We start from the raw sequence: 22,207 nt of genomic DNA, 5'->3' as shown, positions 1-22,207 counted from the left end.
AGGGTTAATACAGATGCCCCACTCTGTCCCTCCCATAATATTACCAGGAGATCCCACCTACAAAATTAAACCTAAGGATTCTTATGTACCCACTTATATGGGACCCTCTTTTCTAGGCATAAAAATTTCTGGCAAATCTGTGCCATGTTGATTCTATCCTCTGACCCCTGCACTCAGCAACAATGTTTTGTTGAATATCTTCTTAGGCTTAGTGTCTGTTGTTAGGTTCTATGGAAACATGTATGTTGAGAATGAAATTGTGTGCCAAGTAGATGTGTGATCATGAGGGTATAAAATAAAGCCACGCCTCAGCCAAGGAGAAGCAATTTATCCTGTGAAACCTGTGCTGCGGGTTGAAAAGAAAGCTGTGTCCCATTCATCATTCTGCCAACACAGTCCCACCTCCAAGACCCCATCCCCTGTGGGAGGCTGGCCCACCCCACAGTATCCTCTTAGACTCTAAGTTCAATGCTTTATTCACTGTGCCACCTAACTGCCCAAATCAGAAATCAGGCACCAGTTATCAAAGAAATTTGGTTTCAGATCTAATAGAAAGATTTCTTTTTCCTCTCTCATGGATTGGGTTTCCCAGGACCTCTGGGGTAAGGAGCAGAGAGAATGGGAACTGGAAGAGTGTGTGAAGAAGCAGACAGAGTTTAGAAAGATGGCAAATGTTTCCAAGAGGAGGAGGTCAGGTTGGTGGTGGCTGTAGGCAAGGCAGAGAAGGCAGCTTTCTGGGCCAGGCCACACAGGTGTAGAAAATCCTGGCAGTTGGAGAATTCCCAGGATAGGAGAAGAGTCACCCAGTTGTGACTGAGTTTATCTCCTGAGATGACTACAGAGACTACGATAACCTGGCTTAATTTCATTCCTCCCTTATGATCAATGTATGGGGTATTTAGGGAAGACTAGGACCTCTGATGCAAGGGTTTGCTGAACCCTTTTCAGGACAGTTTTCCATCTTTGGGGTTCATCTGCCACCCAGCTCTCACCTGTGGCTCCAAGGAGCTGTAGCAATGCTGTGGCCACAATCTGGTAAATCTGGCCCAGTAGTCAGACTAAAACAGGCTCAAGGTAACTGAGAGGTCTCAAGCCCATCAGTGAGTAAAGGAAATGTCTGCTCCAAGCATGAGGACTTCCCCTGGCAGAAGGGGTGGATTAGAACAGTTTGTTCCAATAGTCATGAAGGCTGCCGAAACAGGCATTGTGGAGAATGTAAAACTTGGTCAGACATAGAGGATGCCAGATAATCCACTGTATCCTGAACCCTTTCCAGTTATTCTGACTTTTCTCTTGCCACTGTACTTTAATGACTGGAAGAAGGATTGAGATGAGACAGCTAGTGGCTTGAGAACCAGGCCTGCAGGTAAAAGGTCCTGGGTTCAAAGGTGACTTCAAACACTTCCTAGCTGTGTAGCCCTGGGCAAGTCACTTAACCCCCATTGCCTATTTACTGCTCTTCTGCCTTGGAACCAATGTTTGGTATTGATTCTAAGATGGAAGATAAGTGTGTGTGTGTATATGTGTGTGTGTGTGTGTGTGAGAGAGAGAGAGAGAGAGAGAGAGAGAGAGAGAGAGAGAGAGAGAGAGAGAGAGAGAAGAAGAAGAAGAAGAAGAAGAAGAAGAAGAAGAAGAAGAAGGAGAGAGAGAGAGAGACTGATGGCTATGCAGTTCTGCCTCACTAAATCAAAATTCATGCACAAGTCAAGACATCACTCCATGATGTCACTGGTCCTCTTCAAAAAGGAAGGATGAACAACAATATCTATAATGGGATTTTATTATCATTCCTAGCCTTAATGTTGGGTGCACTCTGAATCATTTTCATTTTGGTAATTAAACAGCTACTTCAGAAACATTCAGGGTATGTATGGAGAGGGAGTAGGGGACAAATAGGGGGTTTAGTGCTAGAATTTTAGCTTTGGAGTTGGAAAACAAGGTACAGAGCATTTGGAGATCAGGGCAATCCACTCCTTTATTGTGAGGAAGCACTTTGGGTGGTGGGTTTTGAAAGACATCAAGATGAGGTTCCAGGCCAGCTTCTGACCCTTACTAGTTGTGTGACCATGGACAAGTGACTTAACCTTGTTTTCCTCATCTGACAAATGGGTAGAGTAATACCAGCAGTATCTACCTCATTGAGTTGTGGGGAGATAATGTATGTAATGCATTTTATAAACTAGAACAAAATAAAGGGTTATGATAGAAGAGCCAGAGTAATAAAATCCAATACTTTTTTGCCTAATAAAAATATATTTTATAAACTTCATTTAAAAATATTACATCAATTTCTGAATATATACCCCTTCTTTACCTAGTAAGTCATCCCTTGTAACAAAGACTTAAAAAGAGGAAAATAAGCAAAACCAACTAGCACATCAACCCTGTCTGATATCGCACACTCATGCTCTCTCATGTCTGCCAACATAGATATATTTTCTCAACTTGCCATTTTACATATCATTGAATTTTATTTTTTTGTCCTTTTTGTTTATATTGTTCTAGTTATATATTGTTCCCTTTATGTTAGTTCTTTGTCTTCTCTTGTTTCTCTGAATTCTCTGTATCCATAGTGTTGGAATAATCCATTATATTAGTGTATACATTTCATTTAGCCATTCTCCAGCTGATAGGCTCCTACTTTGTTTCTAATTCTTTGCTAACTCCCAAACTATTCTAATTTGATAAACTTTAAAGATCTATATAGATGAAAATAGCCTTGGCTGCTTTCCCTTCAAAGACTCAGAGACTCATCTGGAGCCACCCTGAGCTAAAAAGTGAGAGTAGGATGGGGATTTAGCCTTCATTGGACTTTGGTTTCCCCTTTGCTAGGAGGGGAGGAAGCAGGGGTTATTTAATCCTAAAAAAGGGAAAGAGACAAGTGTTCAGAGTCCATGGTTCTCCAGGGACCTGCTTTCCAACTCTTGTCACAGGCTGTCCCCTTACTCACTACCACATTCTGGCTTCCCTGGTCTTCTTCAAGACAGCTCAAATCCTCCTCCTATTATTACACTCTTCCTCCTCCTCCTCTACTACTACTACTAAATTACTATTGCTACTAATGTTATTCATTTAATAATTGAGTTATTATTATTGGAATTAGTGCTTCTTAACCTTAATCATGACATGAATTAAGTGTCAGAGTTGAGATTTGAACTCAGGTCTCTTGACTCCAATATTGGTACTCTTTGTGCCCCATGGAGTTTATAAAGTCTTCAGGGAGGACTAGAACCTCTGGTGTGAGGGCTTGCTAAGCCCTTTCCAGGGATGTTAATCCATCTTTGATATTCACCTGTCACTCAACTCTCAACTGTGGCTCCAAGAAGCTCCAGTAAAACCATCAAAGCAGATAGGCTAAACCAGGTTGAAGGTAATGGACAGGCTACAAACTCATCAATGGGTTAGGGAGACATCTACCCCAAGCATTTGAAGACTTTGATGGAATATATGGAAGAGAACAATTTGAATGAAGATGGCTGAAGTGGGCACAGTGGAGAACTTTGAGCTTGGTCAGACATGGAAGATGCCAAAGTCTACATTATTGTAATGGAATCCTATTGTACCATAAGAAATGATGAACAAGATAATCACAAAAACTCTGTAAAGACTTATGTGAACTGATGCAAAGTGAAGTGAGCAGAACCAGGAGAAACTTGTATGCAGTAACAGCAATAATGTATGATGGTCAACTGCGATGTATGACTTAGTCTTTCATCCTAGATCTTTGCATTGCTGATAAAAGTTATCTTCCATCATAGAAGGAACCAAGGGAATCTGAAAGCAGATTGAAGCATATCATCTTCACTTTATTTCCTCCATGGATTCTTCTCTAGTGTAAGTGATATATGTCTTCTTTCACAACATGATGAACATGGATGTATATATTGTATAATATGTGTACAACTTATATCATATTACCTGCTTTCTTGGGGAGGAGGGAAGGGGGTAGGATAGGTCATGGACTGAAAAATGTCAGAAAACAATTATTAAAAATTGTATTGATGTATAAAAAATTTTTAATTAAAAAAAAAAAGGTCATCCATGGCATCTCAGGCCATTGTCAGTCATCCTGACTCTTGTCTTGCCACTGGACTTTATTTTTTAAAATTTGATTTTGATTATCATGCAAAACATATTTCCATGTTGGTCATTATTACAAAAACACACTATTACATAACCAAAACCCCAAAATAAAACCATAAATATATAGATGTAAAAGATAGCATGCTTTGATCCACATCCATCCAACTCCAATAGTTCTGTCTCTGGAAGTGGATAGCATTCCCTGTCATCAATCTTTCAGGATTGTCCCAGCTCATTCCATTGTTAAGAGTAGCCAAGTTTTCCCAGTTGAGCCACTGGACTTTAATGACTTTGGAAGAGAGAATGAGGCCGATGGCTATGTGTAACTCTGCCTCACTTAAATCCGATTCACTTGCAAGTCAAGACATCGCCCTCCTGATGTCATTGGTCCTCTTCAAAAAATGAAGGACCAAGAACAACTAAAACTACTATCACAACTACTGCCACCATTACCATCACCACCATGAATTGATGTGGAGTGTAACCTATTAAGATTTGCAAAGCACCTTACATATGTAACTCATTTGATTAAAAAACAAAAAACAAACTTTTTCTTTCTGTCTTAGAATCAATTACTAAGTATTAGTACCAAGGCAGAAGAGTGGTAAGGGCTAGGCAATGGGGGTTAAGTGACTTGCCCAGGGTCACACAGCTAGGACATGTCTGAGGCCATATTTGAACTCAGGACCTTCTGTCTCTGGACCTGACTCTCAATGCACTGAGCTATCCAGCTGCCCCAACTCACTTGGTTTGTTGACAACATTGTGTGGTAGGTGATATTAACCCTGCTTTATAGATGAAGAAACAGACATATGAGGTCACTGACTTGCTGAGAGTAACACAACTAGCCAGTATTTGAGGCAGGATCTAAACTCAGATTTGCTTGATTCCAAGCCCTCCTACTTTATCCACTGCACTCCTAGGTACTGGTATAGTTTGCCTCCCATTTATCCTCTATATCTTGCATATACATAATTGTCGCACATTGATTTCCCCATTAAATTGAGAGCTCTTTGAGAGTCCCTGACTCATTTTAGCCTTTCTTTGAGTCCCCAGAACTTTGTGTAGTATCTGACACATAATAGGCGCTTAATAAATGTTTGTTAACTGACAGGCAGGGGTACCTTCTTTAAAGTGACTTCTTCCAGGAAGCTTTCCCAGATCAATTTTTATTCTTTAATTCTGAGCCCTTTTAGGGCTCATTTGCTCAGTTGTGGCTTTGTCATTTTACATTTAGTTGTTGCTGCTTGAGAGTGTAGTCATCCTAACTGTATGGAGTGGGGGTAAGAGTGAGAAGAGGAGGTAATGAGATAACATTTGTACAACACTTTAGCACAGTATCTAGCATGCAGAGGTAAGTATTTGTTTTGTTATTCTGTCATTTTAGTTGTGGTTACTCCATTTAGGCTTTTATTGGCAGAGATCCTGGAGTGATTGGCCGTTTCCTTTTGGACCTCATTTTGTAGATGAGGAAACTGAGGCAAACAGGGTTAAGAGACTTACCCAGGGTCACACAGCTAGTATGTGTCTGAAGCCAGATGGGGACTTAGGAGGATGAATCCAGACCCAGCACTCTACTCACTGCCCCATGTAGGTAGCATTTAAACTCTTATTCCCTTCCCTCCCTTGCCCCTCTCTCAATTGCCTAGGACATCCCTGATGCATACCCATCATTTCATCAGCTTGTAGATAGGACATGGGACCTGGAATCAGAAAGGACTGTGTTCAAATTTGACTTTGGCTCTAGACAAGTCACTTAGAACCTGTCTCAGTTTCTTCAACTATAAAATTGAGATAAAAAATAGCACTTACCTTGAAAGGTTTTTATGAGGATGAAGTGAAATAAAAATTGAAGGCCCTTTGCATGCTGCCTGGCACATAATAGGTGCTTAATAAATGCTCCTTCATCTAACTGGGAAGTTCCTAGGAAAAAAATTGAGTTTGTCCATCAGATGGGAAAGGGGGCTCTCTTTCCCCCTTTAACACCACTATCTCCAGCACCTTGGCCAGAGTCTTGTGCTTGTGAACACTCCTAGCAGAGGAATACTAAAACACAAAGCATTGTGGTCGGTGCCCTTTGGCTTCCCCAGTTCTCTAGGGGCAGATTCCTGTAAATACCCAGACTTCCTCCCTTTCCTGAAGTTTCTTTCACTGTTCTTCTCACATACCATCTGCCTTCCAGCCCCCAGGAAAGAAAGCCGAGGAGCCTTTGGAATTTGTGGCTCAACGAGCAGTCTGAGTCCCTGAGAGGTAGTTAGTAACAGGCTGGAGTTGCCGAACCTCAGGGAGGTGGAGGTGAGGGAGCCCCTTTGGAAGGGCATCCTTGCCCTGAGGAGGAATTCCTCATCCTCATCAGGCTCTAAGGCTGGGCTTCTCATAATTGGCAGAAGGCTGGTGATTCTGGAATTTAGCAATTAGGGAATATTGCAATTAGAGTCGGAATTCACCCATTACTTTTCCATGCATCTTAATAAGGAGTTTAAGTGGTTGTAACTAGGAGCCCTGCACCAGGGACAAAGAAAAATATAAATGAATTGAGGGGAAGGGAGGGGGTGAATTGTAAGAGGACTGGATGTAGGTGGGGGCACTGAGTTGGGGAGGGGATGCTTGGCTGAGTTAACCCTTTCTACCTCCATGTAGGAAAGGAGTATTATTTTTTTCTTCTGGTATTGTCCTAGAGCAGTAGTTGAAAGGAGGCTGGGGTGTGTGGGATCAGACCCCAGAATCCTCTGTCTGTTTATTGGGGGAAATCACAGACTCCCCTCTTCCTATACACTCTCCTGTAATTCATTTAGTCTAAATGATCTGGGGACAAAGGTATTCTGAAGGAAAGTGTGAGAGGCAAAGAGGAACACTTGAGTAGATAGAGAGTTGGAGGTGATGTTACAGCACAAATAGATGAACATGTCCTCTTGACTCCTAGTATTCAGGTTAACTAATGAAAGAGAGAAAAAGGAGAGGGTGAGAGAGCTGCAAAGTATGGAGGAGGAACGCTTTCCTTCCCTTCTCATATTTCCTCTCTCCTTCCTTCCTCTCTCCCTCCCTCCCTCCCTCCTTCCTCCTTCCTTCCTTCCTTCCTTCCTTCCTTCCTTCCTTCCTTCCTTCCTTCCTTCCTTCCTTCCTTCCTTCCTTCCTTCCTTCCTTCCTTCCTTCCTTCCTTCCTTCCTTCCTTCCTTCCCTTCCTTCTTCTTTCTTTCTTTCTTTCTTTCTTTCTTTCTTTCTTTCTTTCTTTCTTTCTTTCTTTCTTTCTTTCTTTCTTTCTTTCTTTCTTTCTTTCTTTCTTTCTTTCTTTCTTCTTCTTTCTTTCTTTCTTTCTTTCTTTCTTTCTTTCTTTCTTTCTTTCTTTCTCTCTCTCTCTTTCTCTCTTTCTCTCTTCTCTCTCTCTTCTCTCTTCCTCTCTTTCTCTCTCTTCTCTCTTTCTCTCTTCTCTCTCTCTTTCTCTCTCTCTCTCTCTTCTTCTCTCTTTCCTCCTTCCTTCCTTCCTTCCTTCCTTCCTTCCTTCCTTCCTTCCTTCCTTCCTTCCTTCCTTCCTTCCTTCCTTCCTTCCTTCCTTCCTTCCTTCCTTCCTTCCTTCCTTCCTTCCTTCCTTCTCTTTTTTCAACATTTCTCTTCTTCTCTCTCTTTCAATCTTTCTCTCCTTTCCTTCCTTCTTTCTTTTTTCTCTATTCCCTTTCCTTATTTCTTTCCTTTCTCCCCATACCTTCCCTTCCTCTCTCCTTTCTATTCATCCTCTTCTCTTTCCTTGTCCTTTCTTTTCTCACTCCTCTCTTCCTATTCTTTCTCCCCCTTCTCTCCCTTCCTTCTTTTTTTCTGTTCTCTTTTTCTTTCCTCTTTCCTTCTTTCCCTCATGCTACCTCAATCCTTTCTTCATTTATTTCATTCTTCTCTCCTTCCCTTCCTTTTCTTCTTGAAAGGCAGCTAAATAGCAAATTGAAATGAGTCCTGGGCCTGGAGTCAGGAAGTTCAAATCTGGCTTCAGATACTTACTAGCTGTGTGACCCTGGACAAATAACTTAACCCTCTGCTCCTTCAATTTCCTTATCTGTAAAATGGGAATAATAAATGCAGGGTTGTTGTGAGGATCAAATGAAATAAAACCTGTAAAGTACTCATTACAGTGTCTAGTACATAGCCAGTGCTTAAGAAATGTTTCTTTCATCTCTCCTTTTTTGTCCTCTTTTTTCTTCCACTTTCTGCCCTTCTCTCTCCTTTCTTCCTTCTCTTCCCCCATACTTTCTCCCCTCCCTCTTTTTCTTTTCCTTTTCTTCCTCTTTCCACTTCTCCCTTCACATTCCACTTCCTTCCCTCCATCCCCTCATGATCCCCTTTGATTGTTACTCTCCTTTTCTTCCTCCCTCCCCTCTCTCCACTCCCACTTTTGGCTCCTGTCCTGGCTAACCTTATCTGAAATCAATAGTAATGAAACCTGTTGCATTAGTGTGAGACCAGAGTTCTTCTTGCTTGGGATGTCATACATATTCCTGTGTGCATGTTGGGGTCATGGGATTGAAGATCAAGTTGGAGGAGGATCTCCCCACATGGATGCTCAGAGAAATATATGAAGAAGGAAGGAAAAAAGAGATTCAGCATCACCTTGACTTCTAAGCTGTTCTTGGTGAACAAAGGGAGGTTTTTCTTTCTATAGCTTTAAGTTCTGATTTTTTTTTGCCTTACCTTCTCTGGTGCTTCCCTACCTCTCTAGGTCCTGAGGTGGGGGGAATATTCTCCTAGAATAGCCATATTTTCTTTCTCTAAGTGCCCTCTTAGGGTTAACAGAACTTCAGGCTTCTATCTCTCTCCCTGTCCCCTTACTCAACATAGGCCATTTTATCCATGGCTACACTCTGGTGCCTAAATATATCAGGCTAGCTAGGGTTTTTTTGGGGGGGGGGAGAGAAAGCTAACATTTATATAGTACCTACTATGTGCTAGGCATGATGCTGAGCACTTAACAATTATTCTATTTGGTACTTACAGTAATTGCTGGAAGGGAGGTGCTATTATTGTCCCCATTTTTTTTTACAGATGAGGGAACTGGGACAGATAGAGGTTATGTGATTTGATCAGGGTAACACATGAAATATCTGAAGCCAGACTTGAACTCAGATTCTATTTTCTCATGGGAAGGGTGAATTTTTGGGGTATTGGGACATCTGGCTTCTACAGTGAGCTCTGCCACAATGTGGAGTGATGGGTATGAGAGTCTTTGAGTGTGTGGGTATGAGTGTTACTGCAAAAGTGGGCATGTTTATAGAACAGAGCATACAAGAATATGACAACCCATCATATCACTTCAGCAAATTTCCCAAATGTGGGGCAAGGGAGCAAGCATTTTTTAAGCACCTATTATGAGCAAGGCAAATTTTACAAATATTATCTCATTTGAGAGTCATAAGAATTCTGCAGGACAGTTGCATTTTACAGTTGAGGAAACTGAGGCAGAGGATAAATGACTTATCTAGGATCACACAGCAAGTATCTGGGCACTGGCAATACCAACATGAGAAAAGAACTCTTCTTGCCTTCAAGGGACTTACAATCTAATGAGAAAGGTGGTAGATAAGAAACCCTTCAGTCAGGTGGCACGAGATGCCCGCATAAAGGCACAAAGTGTTTTAGGAAAATCTGAAAAAGGAGAAAACACTTTGAATTTTTTAAAGAATTATGAACTTCAAAAACCAACAAACACAAATATCCTGTTCAAAGGAGAGCAGAAAAGGTGGATCACCTGCTTATTTCTCCCCCCTCCCTCCATAGGAAATCATGAATCTCTATTAAGTCCTTTCAAGCAGGAGGATGAGAGAAGGGATGATGGATGAGATGGCACCTGAAATGGACCTTGAAGAAAGAGAATGATTTTAACATGGTGGAAGGTAGCAGTTCTAAGACTTCTTGGTCTCAGAACCCCTTTATACTCCTAAAAATTATTGAGGACTCTTTGGATTTGTATAGGTTGTATCTATTTACTATATTTATATTTATCAGGTTGCATGTTATATAGTATTATATATTTATTATTTATATTTACTATATTAGAAGTTAAAATGAGAATTAACAACATGGCTTTATTCATTCATTTAAAGTGAATAATAATTAACTATTACCAGGTTAATTTAATCTTTTAATGAAAAATAGCTATATTTTAAAAAAAAATTAGTGGGAAGAATGGCATTGTTTGACATTTTTGTCAATCTCTTTAAATATCTATCCTAATAAAAGACAGTTAAGTTCTCCTATTGGCTTCTGCATTCAGTCCTTTTTTGACATTGCTTTTGTGGAGGTATATGAAGACATTCTGTCCTCCTGTAGATGTGTAGTTGTAAAGAAGAGGAATATTTTAATAAGAAAATAACATTTTATTACTATTATTAAAATAGTTTTAACTTGGTAGACTCCTTGAAAGGGCTTTGGAGACTTTCTGGGGTCCACTTAAAAATAGACTTTTACTTTATATCTTAGTAATAACTTTAAGACAGGAGAGTAGTAAAGGCAAGGGAATTGGGGTTAAGTGACTTACCTAGGGTCACTAGGAAGTGTCTGAAGTTATGTTTGAATCCTAGTCCTCACAACTCCAGGCCTGGCACTCTATCCACTTGCTGCCCCATCTATCATACTATATATGGAATATTGCCAGTACAGTGGAAGGGCTCTGGATTTGGAGTTCAAGGACCTGCTTTGTTATCCTGGCTCTATGAAATAATCAGCTGTGTGACCTTGGACAAGATAATTTCCTTCTCTGGGCCTTAGTTACCTTCCCTATAAAATGATGGAGTTAGACTCAGCGATCTCTAAAGTCTCTTCTAGTTCAGAATTCTATGGTCAGGCAGAGATAGGAAAGAGAGTTCATTGCAGGCATAATAATAGCTGTTATTTACAGGTCATTTAAAAAACACTTTCTCATTTAATCTTTACAACAACTGCAGGAGGCAGGCAGTGCATGCAGCATTATCCTCATTTTAGGGGGGGAATGAAAGCTCAGAAAGGGAAGGTGATTACAAATCTAGGTGTGAATTCAGGTCTGTCCTGACTACAAGTCCAATCTTTCTGATACAATGCTGCCTGGATTGCATAAATGCATGGCAGTAGCACAGGGATTGGGCACAGGTCTGAAGTCAGTTCATGAGTTCAAATTCAGCCTCAGACATCTACTAGCTGTGTGCCTCTGGTCAAATCACTTAACCGTGTTTGCCTCAGTTTCCTCATCTGTAAAACGAGCTGGAGAAGAAGGGAGTGGTTGGCCAACTACTCCAGTGTTTTTGCCAAGAAAGTCCCAAATGAGGCCACAAAGAGTCCAACCAGACTGAAACAACTGAATGATGAAAGCACAAGGTTAGAGGAGTGGGGGATGGTTGGTTAGTGGTCCTGTATGGATATGGACAGCAAAAAGGAAACTAGTGTGAAATAAGGCCAGAAACATCCATTGGCCAGAATAGGACTTTCATATTTATTTCTAAGTGATTTGAAATCCTCAGGGGAGTACAAAACCCTCAAGCTTTTTTAGGAATTTTAGTTGGAAATGTGGTCTTTGAGGTCTGATAGTTCTTGTGGTTCACAAGGGTGAGGGGTGTCCAGGGGAGGTTGAGAGGTAACTCCTCGAAGGTGGGCTTACAGTGGGGTGTCAGGATGGGGGGAAATGGAAGGGTTAATCCAGTGGACTCTGTTTCCCAATTTGGCTTCCCCACTGGGAGGGCTTGGAAGAGAAAGGCTTTAATAAGGCTGCCCTGGTTCCAAATCAATCCTGGCATTGCAGGGGGAGCACAGCTGAGAAATTAGATTAGCTTTCTCTGCTCTGAACGGCGACAGGCTGCTGTTCCTGGGAAATGAGGCGCAGATCCAGCGGTTGGTGGTAGAGCCTGTAACAGTCTGTCTGAAGTCTCCCTGGGAGCCCAAGGGGGAAGACTCGTCCTGTGGCCCCTCATCCCTTTTAGACTTCGTTTCCTTTGTCACCCATGTTCTCTTGCTCTGCACTGAAGTGAGGTTGGCCCACCTGCTCTGCAAATGGAGTGACCAGGAGCCAAAGAGAAGCAGGACCCAGTGGCTCTGCCCAGCTGGGCATCTATCCAGAGGTGAGGGAGCTTCTGGGTCCTGGAACTGCTAAACTGGGGTAACCTGAGAGCTGAGGAGGTGAGCCCAGAGGGCCCCGAGAGAGGTTGGAGGTGGGAACTGGGCACAGAGAGGGAGAGAAGGAAGGATCTCCCCTCCCTTGCTTCATTAGAGCTCATTGGCCCTAGGACTTCTCAGAGGCAAGAGACCAATGTTGACTTTCAGGGTGCCAATTCAAAATTTTCCTAGCTGCTTATCTCAGCCACCGAAGGTCCTAGAGTCACGGGATGTAAGATCTGGAAGGAATCTTAGAGCTCACTCCTCTTACATGTGAGGAAACAGAGGCAAAGTGATTTGTACAAGGTCACACACCAAATTATCTGAGGGCTCATAAGCCTTGGGTTGGGACACTCTCATGGGCTTTATGCATGAAATATACCATTTCAGCAGGAATTGCCTTGACAGTTCAGTCCAGAGAGAACTCAGGGATGGAACTGGTGAGGTTTCTGGGACTGTCCAGATTTGATTTCTGGCAGTCATCACATCCTTAAGGACTCAGGTAGGGGATAGACTGAGGTAACCTCCTTGGTCCTTTTCAACTTCAGTACCCAGACCTCTGATACACCTGGAGACTTCTGGAGAGGGTGGGTCCTTCTATGGGAAATGGATATCCATGGGTTTGTTTTTCTGTTGATTTTGGCCTGGGGCACTTTTGTGCTTTCCCAGCACACACTGGGTCAGAGTCTGCCTCAGATACCAGGATGCTCTCCTGCTCATTAAGATCTTTGGAAGGTGAGTCTATAATTCCTTGGTACCTTCTGCAGGACCTAATCCTCACAGACAGGAATTTAAACCTTGTATCTAACTCAAATCCCTTTTGCTGTAGTAAAAAAAAACCTTTGTCCAACATTGGCTTGTAGCCCTACCTGATCTCCCAGCTCCTCCTCTCTGACACACATGCATACCTGTGGTATGGATCTTGGCTTTCCCTCTCTTACCTCCTAACCAAAGACAACTGGGTAGCTGGTGGGGCGGATGACTCTGATGACAGCAGAGTTATGGGGTATATCCTTCCCAGCAATTGTCTGATGTGATTAAGATTTAGCACTTTGGACTTCAAGTCCTGTCATGAGTCAGGAAAACCAGTGGGCTTGGCTCTCCATCTTCACATCTCCTTGGTGGCTTTGCCTCTCACTGGCACTGAAAGAGCACAGTCAGCTTCGTTTTCCTGTCTGCCAAAGGGAGGAGCTGGGGGTTGGCTCTGGGAAGGATATGGGATCAGGAAGTGTGGCCAATAATCCACTGACCCCAGACACAGCAAGATGTAGCTCATTCAGATGCCTGGTCATTGGCATTGTTTTTGAACATCTGGCCTGACAGCTGCTCAATCACCAAAGTGAGATCCAGCAGCTCGATGCCCCTTCATGTTGTAATTGATTGTTTTGGCATATGGTCACTTCCCCTATCTCTGCATTTGTAGACTTACAGTTGCCATTCTAGTGAGATACCCTCCAGAGAGGGGACGGAACCCTGAGGCAGTGTTACAAGCAGAGAGGCTTCTCCCTGAGGGCAGTGGGGCATGTGGCCTGAGGTCCATGGACAGAACTTACTTAATATTCACTTTCCCAATGAGGGAGAACAAGGAATAAAACTCCCATACCCTCTTTCTCATGAGAAGTTATCTGGCCATAGTCAGAGATGGGTTTTCAATCCCTCCCCACTGATGTATAACTTCTCTCCAGAGCCTCTTCTCTGAATCTACTGTTTACAAAACTACATCTAGGGTACCAAAAGGTCCTGTGGACCAGGTTTATGCTGCCTGATCCTGTCTACTCCACCTACTAAGCCCAAAAGTCAGTCATAACTGGATTCCTGACGACTCCTAAGCTAAGGTAGCAAGATAAACTACCCAGAACAGAACAAGCTCAACCCAGGACACTTGCCCATGGTGGAATGTATAAAGGACTCCAAATATGTCCCTTTTCACCCCATTTTGGAAAAGAGCACGCAGTGGTGTTAATCCACAACCTTCCCCATTTTCCAGGCAGGTGGAGCTTTGGTTCTCTGGGGATCAAACCTTGTCCTTGGAGGAGGTGACCCCATAGTTAAAGGTTTTCAGAGTCTCTAGATGTCTTGATCTAGGCAGTATAATTACTCTTCTTTCAATTCACACTTAGAACTTTGGGTCCCCTTGCCTTTTGGCAGGTTGCCAGTAAGGAATGGCATTCCCCTCTCACATTCCTTGGAAACTGAGAAGTGAAATCCAACTCGGGCCTTCCCTTCATCCTCAAATATCAGCCTAGTTACTGATGGATGGAATGGGATTGTCTGATGTAGAGGAAACCAGTCCCCAGGGTGATATGTGGTCTCATTTCTTGGAACACATGACCATGCTCAATCCCTAGCCCGGCAGATCGGAGGGGTGATTCTCCCTCCTTTCATTCCCCACTTGGGGATGCCTCTGTAGTCTCCTCCTAGAAGGCATGAGCCGAGAGCTGAGCTGCAAGTGAGGGGATCACTGGGGAAGTAGGCCACTCAATATAAAGTTTTCAGGGGGAGGCATTTCTCTCGAGCCATTGATCCCTGATAAGAGATCACAGACATGGTGCTTATTGAGAAGATTGTCTGACAACAGAACAGTGGAATTGTGATGAGAGTACAGGGAAGGAAAGGGAAGATAGGAAGAAAAAAGGAAGAACTAAAAAGGAGGGAGAAGTAAAGAGGAAAGGAAGAAAGGCAGTTAGGCAGTAAATGAAAAAGGCAGGCTAGAGGCACATAAACCCAATGAAGTTGTTTTTACTTACAAATATCTTCAGAGACAGACTTCTTAGCTTTCTGTAATCACCACTTTCAGTGTCTCAGGAAGTTAGGCAGAAACAAGAACTAGAAGCAAGGTTTCCTGACCTTCTCCTCCAAATGTCATTGACCTGGGCCAAACACCTTTTTAGTTTATTCATTTGCAAGTTATAATCTTTACATAAGGTTCTCTGCTCTACTGAAGAATATAAACTCCCCATGGAGGGTAGGCGCCATTCTTGACACTTTGTTTGTACATTGTAGAAGTTTCTCAGTCAATAAGCAGTTTTAAGCATTTACTATGTGCCAGGAACTATACTAAGTGCTGTAGATACAAAGAAAGGCAAAAAAGCTCATCATCTAATGGAAAGGACTTTTAAAACATCTAACATCTTCCTTATCCACCCACATCACTGCAAGAGGCATGTACGTGCCCTGTCACAGGAGACAGAAAAATGTTAGAGGTAGCCCAATACCTAAAGGTGATTCCTTCCTTGGGACTCAAGGAAATAGCATGCATGTAGGGCTTGTAATGCTCCTCCATTCAGGGAGGAGGGAAAATAGGGCAGAACAGGTCTCAGTTTCCACTTCTGTGAAATGAGGGGTTTGGACTACATAATCCCTAAGTTTACTTATAGCTGTGAGCCTTATGAACCCAGACCCAGAATGTAGCAGAGTATTCTATGAGTACATCATCAAGGTAACCAGCTTTAGTTATGTGAAAGGGAAGTTTGGGGAGTCCCCCTCATTCATTAAATTGGGCTGATATTGTCTATATTGAATTGAGCATTCTTTTTGGGGTGTGAACTGGACTATATTTCCACTGAAGTCTCTTCCAACCTTGGAATTCTGTGATTCTGTGGAGAAGATTCAGCCCCCTTCCATAAAGGTAAGGTGGTCCTCAAGTGACTAAAGGGAGTGGGCTGCACTTCAAGTTAGGAAACCTGGATTTGCTACTTTGTGACCTTGATCAGATCACCTTTCTGAAATACCTCCAGTTTTTTCTTCTGTAAAACAAGAACGTTGAATGACTATCTATTTTCTAAGGTTTCCTCCAGCTCTGACAGTTTATGAGCCTATAACTTGTAGCAGATGGCTCTTATGTGAGACAATAGCCACCCAGAAGTCTGAGATGTTGAAGCAGCTGACTGACGTGCAGAAGGGAGAAGGTTATTCAGTATTTGAAGAGAGAGGTGATAGCTCTTTTTCTGGGATGGGTTGGGGTATGGTGGCCTCTGGTGGAGTCTGGGGAATGTGGGAGATGACTCATCAAGGTCTTTTCTACTGAGGAGTCTAGGAAACACATTTCTTCTTGGTGCCACTGTGGGGTTGTTGCTGTGGGAGAGTGTTGTTGACAGGAAGATGTCAGATCCTCCTGGAAATGAGCTTTGGAGCATAAACTAGCCGCAGAACACATTTTCTGATGGCACACATGGCAATCTGCGGAGTTGTCACACTCAATCAAATCGAGTCCAATTACACCTTTGCTCCTCTCATCCCACTGTAATACAAATATTGCTTCTGCAAAGTATATTCACTATTGGCAACACAGGAGTCAATGAGGCTGACTTGGCATGGGAGGGGGTCTACAGGCAGCCATGGAGTGTTTCTTTTTTTGATCCAGAGACCAATGATGGTAGAAAGGTTTATTAGGGGACAATAGAATTAGGAGGAGTGTGTTGCAGGAGTAAGTAATCTCAGAGGGCCATCCAAGATGCAAAGGGGCATTCTCCTTTCTTGGGGTCAGAAGAAATCTGTCTTTGTTGGCTCATATGTCTGTCCATAGGCAGGGGAATGACACAGGTGAATTTATTTTAAACCCTTACCTTCCGTCTTGGAGTCAATACTGTGTATTGGCTCCAAGGCAGAAGAGTAGTAAGGGCTAGGCAATGGGGGTCAAGTGACTTGCCCAGGATCACACAGGTGGGAAGTGTCTGAGGCCAGATTTGAAACTAGGACCTCCCATCTCTAGGGCTAGCTCTCAATCCACTGAGCTACCCAGCTGCCCCCCACAGGTGAATTTTTTTAAACCCTCACCTTCCATTTTAGAATCTATACTCTATTTTGGTTCCAAGGCAGAAGAGTAATAAGGGTTAGGCAATGTGGGTCCAGTGACTTGCCCAGGGACATACAGCTAGGAAGTGTCTGAGGCCAGATTTGATTGATGTACTCTGAAGGCACCCTTCTGTCTTTGTCTTCAGTTATGTGCGCTGTGCTGTGCTGTGCTGTGCTGTGTGTGTGTGTGTGTGTGTGTGTGTGTGTGTGATTCCTGTACAATACTGGAGTGACTCTGGGCAAGGTCTCACTTAAAATTTCAGTTTTTTTATATGTCTTTATATGTAAAATGGGTATATTATATATTTTATATGATATATATAACATATAATATGTATTATATAATGTATATTGGAATCTAATATAATAATAATACTTGCATAACATACATCACAGAATGGGTGTAGAAGAGGTGAGTAGTTGGGACAAAGTATTTTTCAGTGTCTTCATTCCCAAAATATAGAAAGTCTTCCCCAGTTAAAGGATGGACACAGAGTCTGCACAATACTCTTTTAAAAAATCCAGATGGGGGCAACTGGGTAGCTCAGTGGATTGAGATCCAGGCCTAGAGATGGGAGGTCCTGGGTTCAAATTTGGCCTCAGACACTTCCCAGCTGTGTGATCCTGGGCAGGTGACTAAACCCCCATTGTCTAGCTCTTACCACTCTTCTGCCTTAGAACCAATACACAGGATTGATTCTAAGATGGAAGGTAAGGGTTTAAAAAAATCCAGATAGCATGACTTTCTTGTTTTCCCCAACACATGGGAAAGTCCTCCTGGCCAGGATCTATGTCTTCTTATTTCCCCCTAAGGTGCTCTGAAGTGGTCTCACTTGAAGTATTAAGGTCCTCAGGGATCAGCACCATGGCCAGAGCACATGCCCTCACTGTGGCAATGCATCTGCTGAGGCCAAGGTACCGGGATCAGAAGGAAGGCAACAAGGAAAAGAACAAGCATTTATTTGGCACCTACAATGTGTTAGACAGCTAGATGGTACAATGGATACAGTGGTAGGCTTGGAGTTTGGAAGACTTATGTTCAAATCCAGTCTCAGACAAGTATTAGTTATGTGAACCTGGGCAAGTCATTTAATCTAATTTGCCTCATCTGTCAAATAAGCTGGAGAACGAAATGCCCTCCCCCAAAACCCAAATGGGGTCACACATATGAACAACAAAATGTTCCAAGTGCTTTATAGTAATATTATTTCGACCTCACAACAACAATCATTTTATGAGTCCCCATTTTGCACTTGAGGAAACTGAGGCAAATAGAGGTTAAGTGACTTGCCCAGAATCACAAGGGTTTAAGGCTGGATTTGAACTTAGAGTCTGCCTTGACTCTAAGCTCAGCACTCTATCCAATGAATCACATAACTTCATCTCAGGAAAGTGTTGTTAAATGGACTGGCTAAATAAGAAGCTGAGAAAGACAAAGAAAACTCTGCCTGGAAGTCAAGGCTATTGATCCAGCTGGGCTGGGAACAGGCATAGTTCAGTCTGAAGACAGGAAAATGGAAGCCATACTACTTCCCTGTGGTGAAACTTTGGCAAGTCACTAAATTTTTCTGGACATCTGTTTCCTCATCCATAAGTGAGGAGGTTGGATTAGTAGATCTGTAAGCCCCTTCTAGGAATTAGTCCTGTGTTTTTATTGGGTCCTTTCCACCCACCTCTTCTCTTTCTGGTTTACGTGGCAAGATAAGGCATGACTGAACTAACCTGAGGCTGGAGTCCTCTGGGCCTGGCAGAGAGCTGGAGCAGAGTGGGAGGGGGTGGCTTTGGAAAGGAGTGAGTTAGAGCAGTTGAGCAGTGGGGAATAGGCAGTGTCTGTATAGCATTCACACTGACTCTCCCTTAATGAGTCCACTCTGTCAAAGCCACACAGCTAGTGGAGAAGATTGAGTCTGAGGAAATGAGGGACCAAAGAGACAGTGATGGGAATGGGATGGGATAGGCAGAGTTTCAGAATCTGGGGCAGAGAAAGGAGTGGTAGAGTTTAATAGAGATGACTGGAAAGATGCATTTGTGAGGACTTTAGCTGATTCTTATTCACGGCTTCATAGAATTTTTAAAAATTAGCACCACAAGCTTTGAGAATATATAGCCCAACTCCCTTCCTTCTCAAGGGAGAAAACTGAGGGCTAGAGAGAAAATGACATGACCAAGGTCACATAGCTTATGCCTTTGGCTTCTGGGTCCCTCAAGATCCTTTCCCAGAAACTGCTCACCTACCTCTAATTCCAAGCCCCATAGAGCTACTCCTGTATACATAGAGACAAGTCAGGCCATAGGTTCTGGAATAGTGAAGACAAAGGCCAACACAGATGTCCCTGTGTAGAGTAGGAAATACCCTTGTTCCAGGGTTTTTGTGGTTTACCTGAGAGTCTTACAAAGATCCCCTTCTTCCCAATGCTTCAGACACTGAAAAAGAAGACTCAGAGGGAGATGGTGGGAAGTCCTGGATTTGGCTGGCACAAGGCATCTGTCATGCTTAGTATCTGAAACACAAGTGAGATCTTTTTTTTTGCCTAATTATTGCTTTTTCATACAGTTTTAGGTTCTTGAATGGTTTGTGAAGGGTTCCTGGGTTTTTGCCAATTCTTGGTTTCCTTTTTCCCCTTTGCCAATTTGTGAAGTCAAAGTTGGTCATCAGTAGAGAATGATAATGGTGATGATCATGATGATGATGACTGCATGTGTGTAAATAGGTTGTAGTGAGAAACATATATGGACAAGTAACTGGGTCTTTGAGTGGATGGAGGTGCTTGGAGGAAACATCCATGATACTTTGTGTTCCTTTAAATTGACAGATATCCCGTGCCCTGTCTTTACCTTTCAAGAATGGGAAAATGCTCTTTTAAAATGCAAGTCAAGATCCCCAGAGATCAACCAAGTTATCCTCCAGTCTTCGTGTAGGATTGTACTTAGCTCCTCCTGGGGAAATAATAACTGTTCCTTTGCTAAAAGGTCTCCTAGGAAGAGGTGCCATCACCAAGTTCATGTATACATTCTAGGGCTGCCTAGAGCCCTAGGTGCTACCTAGAGCCTAATTTAACTCTCATACTACAGACTCAGTTGATCTTTTGAACTTTCCTTTGTCTGACTCCAATCTGGAGAAGATGGAGAGTAGCTACTGTAACCTATATTGTAATTTTCCAATTCTCAAATTCCTTCTCTTATCACACCCTTCTTCCTCTTCATCTCTTTCACTCTTCACTTTTACTAAACTTGTTCTTCTGCATCATGACCCACAATGCCTCAGTTTCTCCCTGTTTTCCCTAGACCAGCAATCTTTTTATAACTTTGTTTGCTTTAAGCACATAGTTAAATATTTCACCAGTGCTCTTGCTGGCATTTTTGATCTCTTACCTCCTTCATCTCCCCTTTGAACCTCTGTTGTCTGGCCTTTCCAATCCCTGGACTTGGGGCAGTCCTCACAGTTTTTCTTCTCCAGTCAGATTTGCAGGCTGCTGGACAAAAACCATGAAACTATGGTGATTGGGTCCATTACACATTCATGCTGTCTAAACTCAATTGGGCCCTCTATACTGCTTGGCAATTTTTTTATTTTCTCTGGCTGACTCCCTTTGTATCCCCAGAGTGACTATTCCAAGACTTTTTCATTCTTGACAGATCTCCAAACATAACCCTACCTCCCTCTTAGCAGAAGATATTGCCTCTTATTTTACTGAGATGGAAGCCAACCATATGATCATCTCTAGCTTCTTTCTCCATCTCATGCTTTCTCATTATCTTCCTTTGTTATCTCCCCTTTCCCTCCTTTCTCAGGGGAGAGAAGACTTGTCCCTACACTTTCCCAAGAATAACTGTTCCACTTGTGCTCCTTTCATCAGCAATCATCTTCAGTCCCTCCTACTGGTTCCTTCCCCTCTGTCTACAAACTTGCTTCTACCCTAAACAATAAAAAGCAGAACAAAAAAAACCTTTCCTAGACCTTGTAATCCCCCAAATCAAAAGAGGGATCTACACTCTTTGACTCTACCTTCTCACTACTTGCTTCTTAACCCTTTCCAATCTGCTGATTTGTTTTTACTGAAGAGTTTTCTTGAGGTCATTAATGACTCCTATACTAGATAGATCTTACGGCTTTTTATCCCTACTCTTCCATCTTTCTGTAGCTTGACCTTTTATGTTTTTGATGCTGCTGGCTGCTCCCTCTTTTTGGATATTCCCTTTTCTTTTGTCTTTCTAGTTAGTTGTCTGTTCTTTAGCTATCCCATTTACTAGCTTTCTCTTCCTCTCACCCCCTAAGTGAAGATGTTCCCTGGAATTCTGTCTTTCACTCTCTGCTTTCTATATGCAATCTCTCTTCCTCATTCTACTGGCTTCCATTCTATGCTTCTTGTAGATGACTCCTAAATCTTCTCTATCCCTGACCTTTCTCTAAAGCTTTAGTCCCATATTTCCAACTGTGTCTCTCCACTTGAATTTCTCGCTAGAACCTTCACACTTGATATGTTCCAAACCAAATTCATTATCTATCCACTCCTTATCCTTCTTGCTCCTATCATAAAAGAACTCCACACACAATAGCTCCTCCCTTAGAGGCACCATGATCTAGTAAACATAAGGAATGGATTTAGAGTCAGGGAACCTAGGGTCAGATTGAGGCACTTATTACTTTTGTGACCTTGATTAAGCCACCTAAAGCTGCTTGTCCTCAGTTTTCTCATCTGTAAAGGGATTAGAAATGGACATGTTGATCTCTAAGGTCCCTCCCAGCTCTAAATCTATGATCCTATAATGCTGAACCCCTTTTCTGTTAGTTCTAGGACTCAACCACCCAGGTGCTCTGTAAACTTTAAAAGCATGAATAAGATATCAATTTGTGTTGTTATCGCTATGGTCTTTGATTTTTCCCAGTTTCCTAGCCGCCATATCCAGTCAGTTGCCAAATTTTATCAATTCCTTTTTTGTCGGTCACATCTGTCACCTCCTTTCCTTCTTGCTGGCTCTCCTAGGGTGCCATAGTCTACCCTATGCTTGGCAGATCTTCAGATTGCCTAGATAATTCCAATAGCCTTTTCTAATTTTATCTTCTTGTGTCTGGCTCTCCCTCTCTCCAGGCCAACTTCTCACCATTTCTATAATTAATTCAGGCCTCTGGTATCTTCTCTGTTAAAAAACAAAATAAGACAAAAGGCAAAACTGATCAATAGCTCCCTATTACCTTCTGAGAAACTCAAGAATCAGCCTGGCATTCTGT

General features: G+C 42.5%; 1 protein-coding gene across 2 annotated transcripts in view; it reads left to right on the top strand.

Moving 5' to 3' along the window:
- Positions 1–22,207, top strand: part of SYT2 (synaptotagmin 2) — a 190,831-nt gene that overhangs the window by 9,082 nt on the left and 159,542 nt on the right. The window contains exon 1 of one of the 2 annotated variants that reach the window (XM_056815734.1): positions 11,749–12,207. The exons of the other annotated variant lie outside the window; for it this stretch is intronic. The gene's annotated coding sequence lies outside the window, so the exon portion shown is untranslated. Of the gene's footprint in view, positions 1–11,748; positions 12,208–22,207 lie in introns of those variants that run through there. 2 annotated transcript variants of the gene reach the window in all.

The sequence above is a fragment of the Monodelphis domestica genome, chromosome 2 (assembly GCF_027887165.1).
Source record: "Monodelphis domestica isolate mMonDom1 chromosome 2, mMonDom1.pri, whole genome shotgun sequence".
Classification (NCBI taxonomy): domain Eukaryota; kingdom Metazoa; phylum Chordata; class Mammalia; order Didelphimorphia; family Didelphidae; genus Monodelphis; species Monodelphis domestica.
Note: the sequence above shows the minus strand (reverse complement) of the source record. Positions and strands in the feature narration are given on the sequence as shown.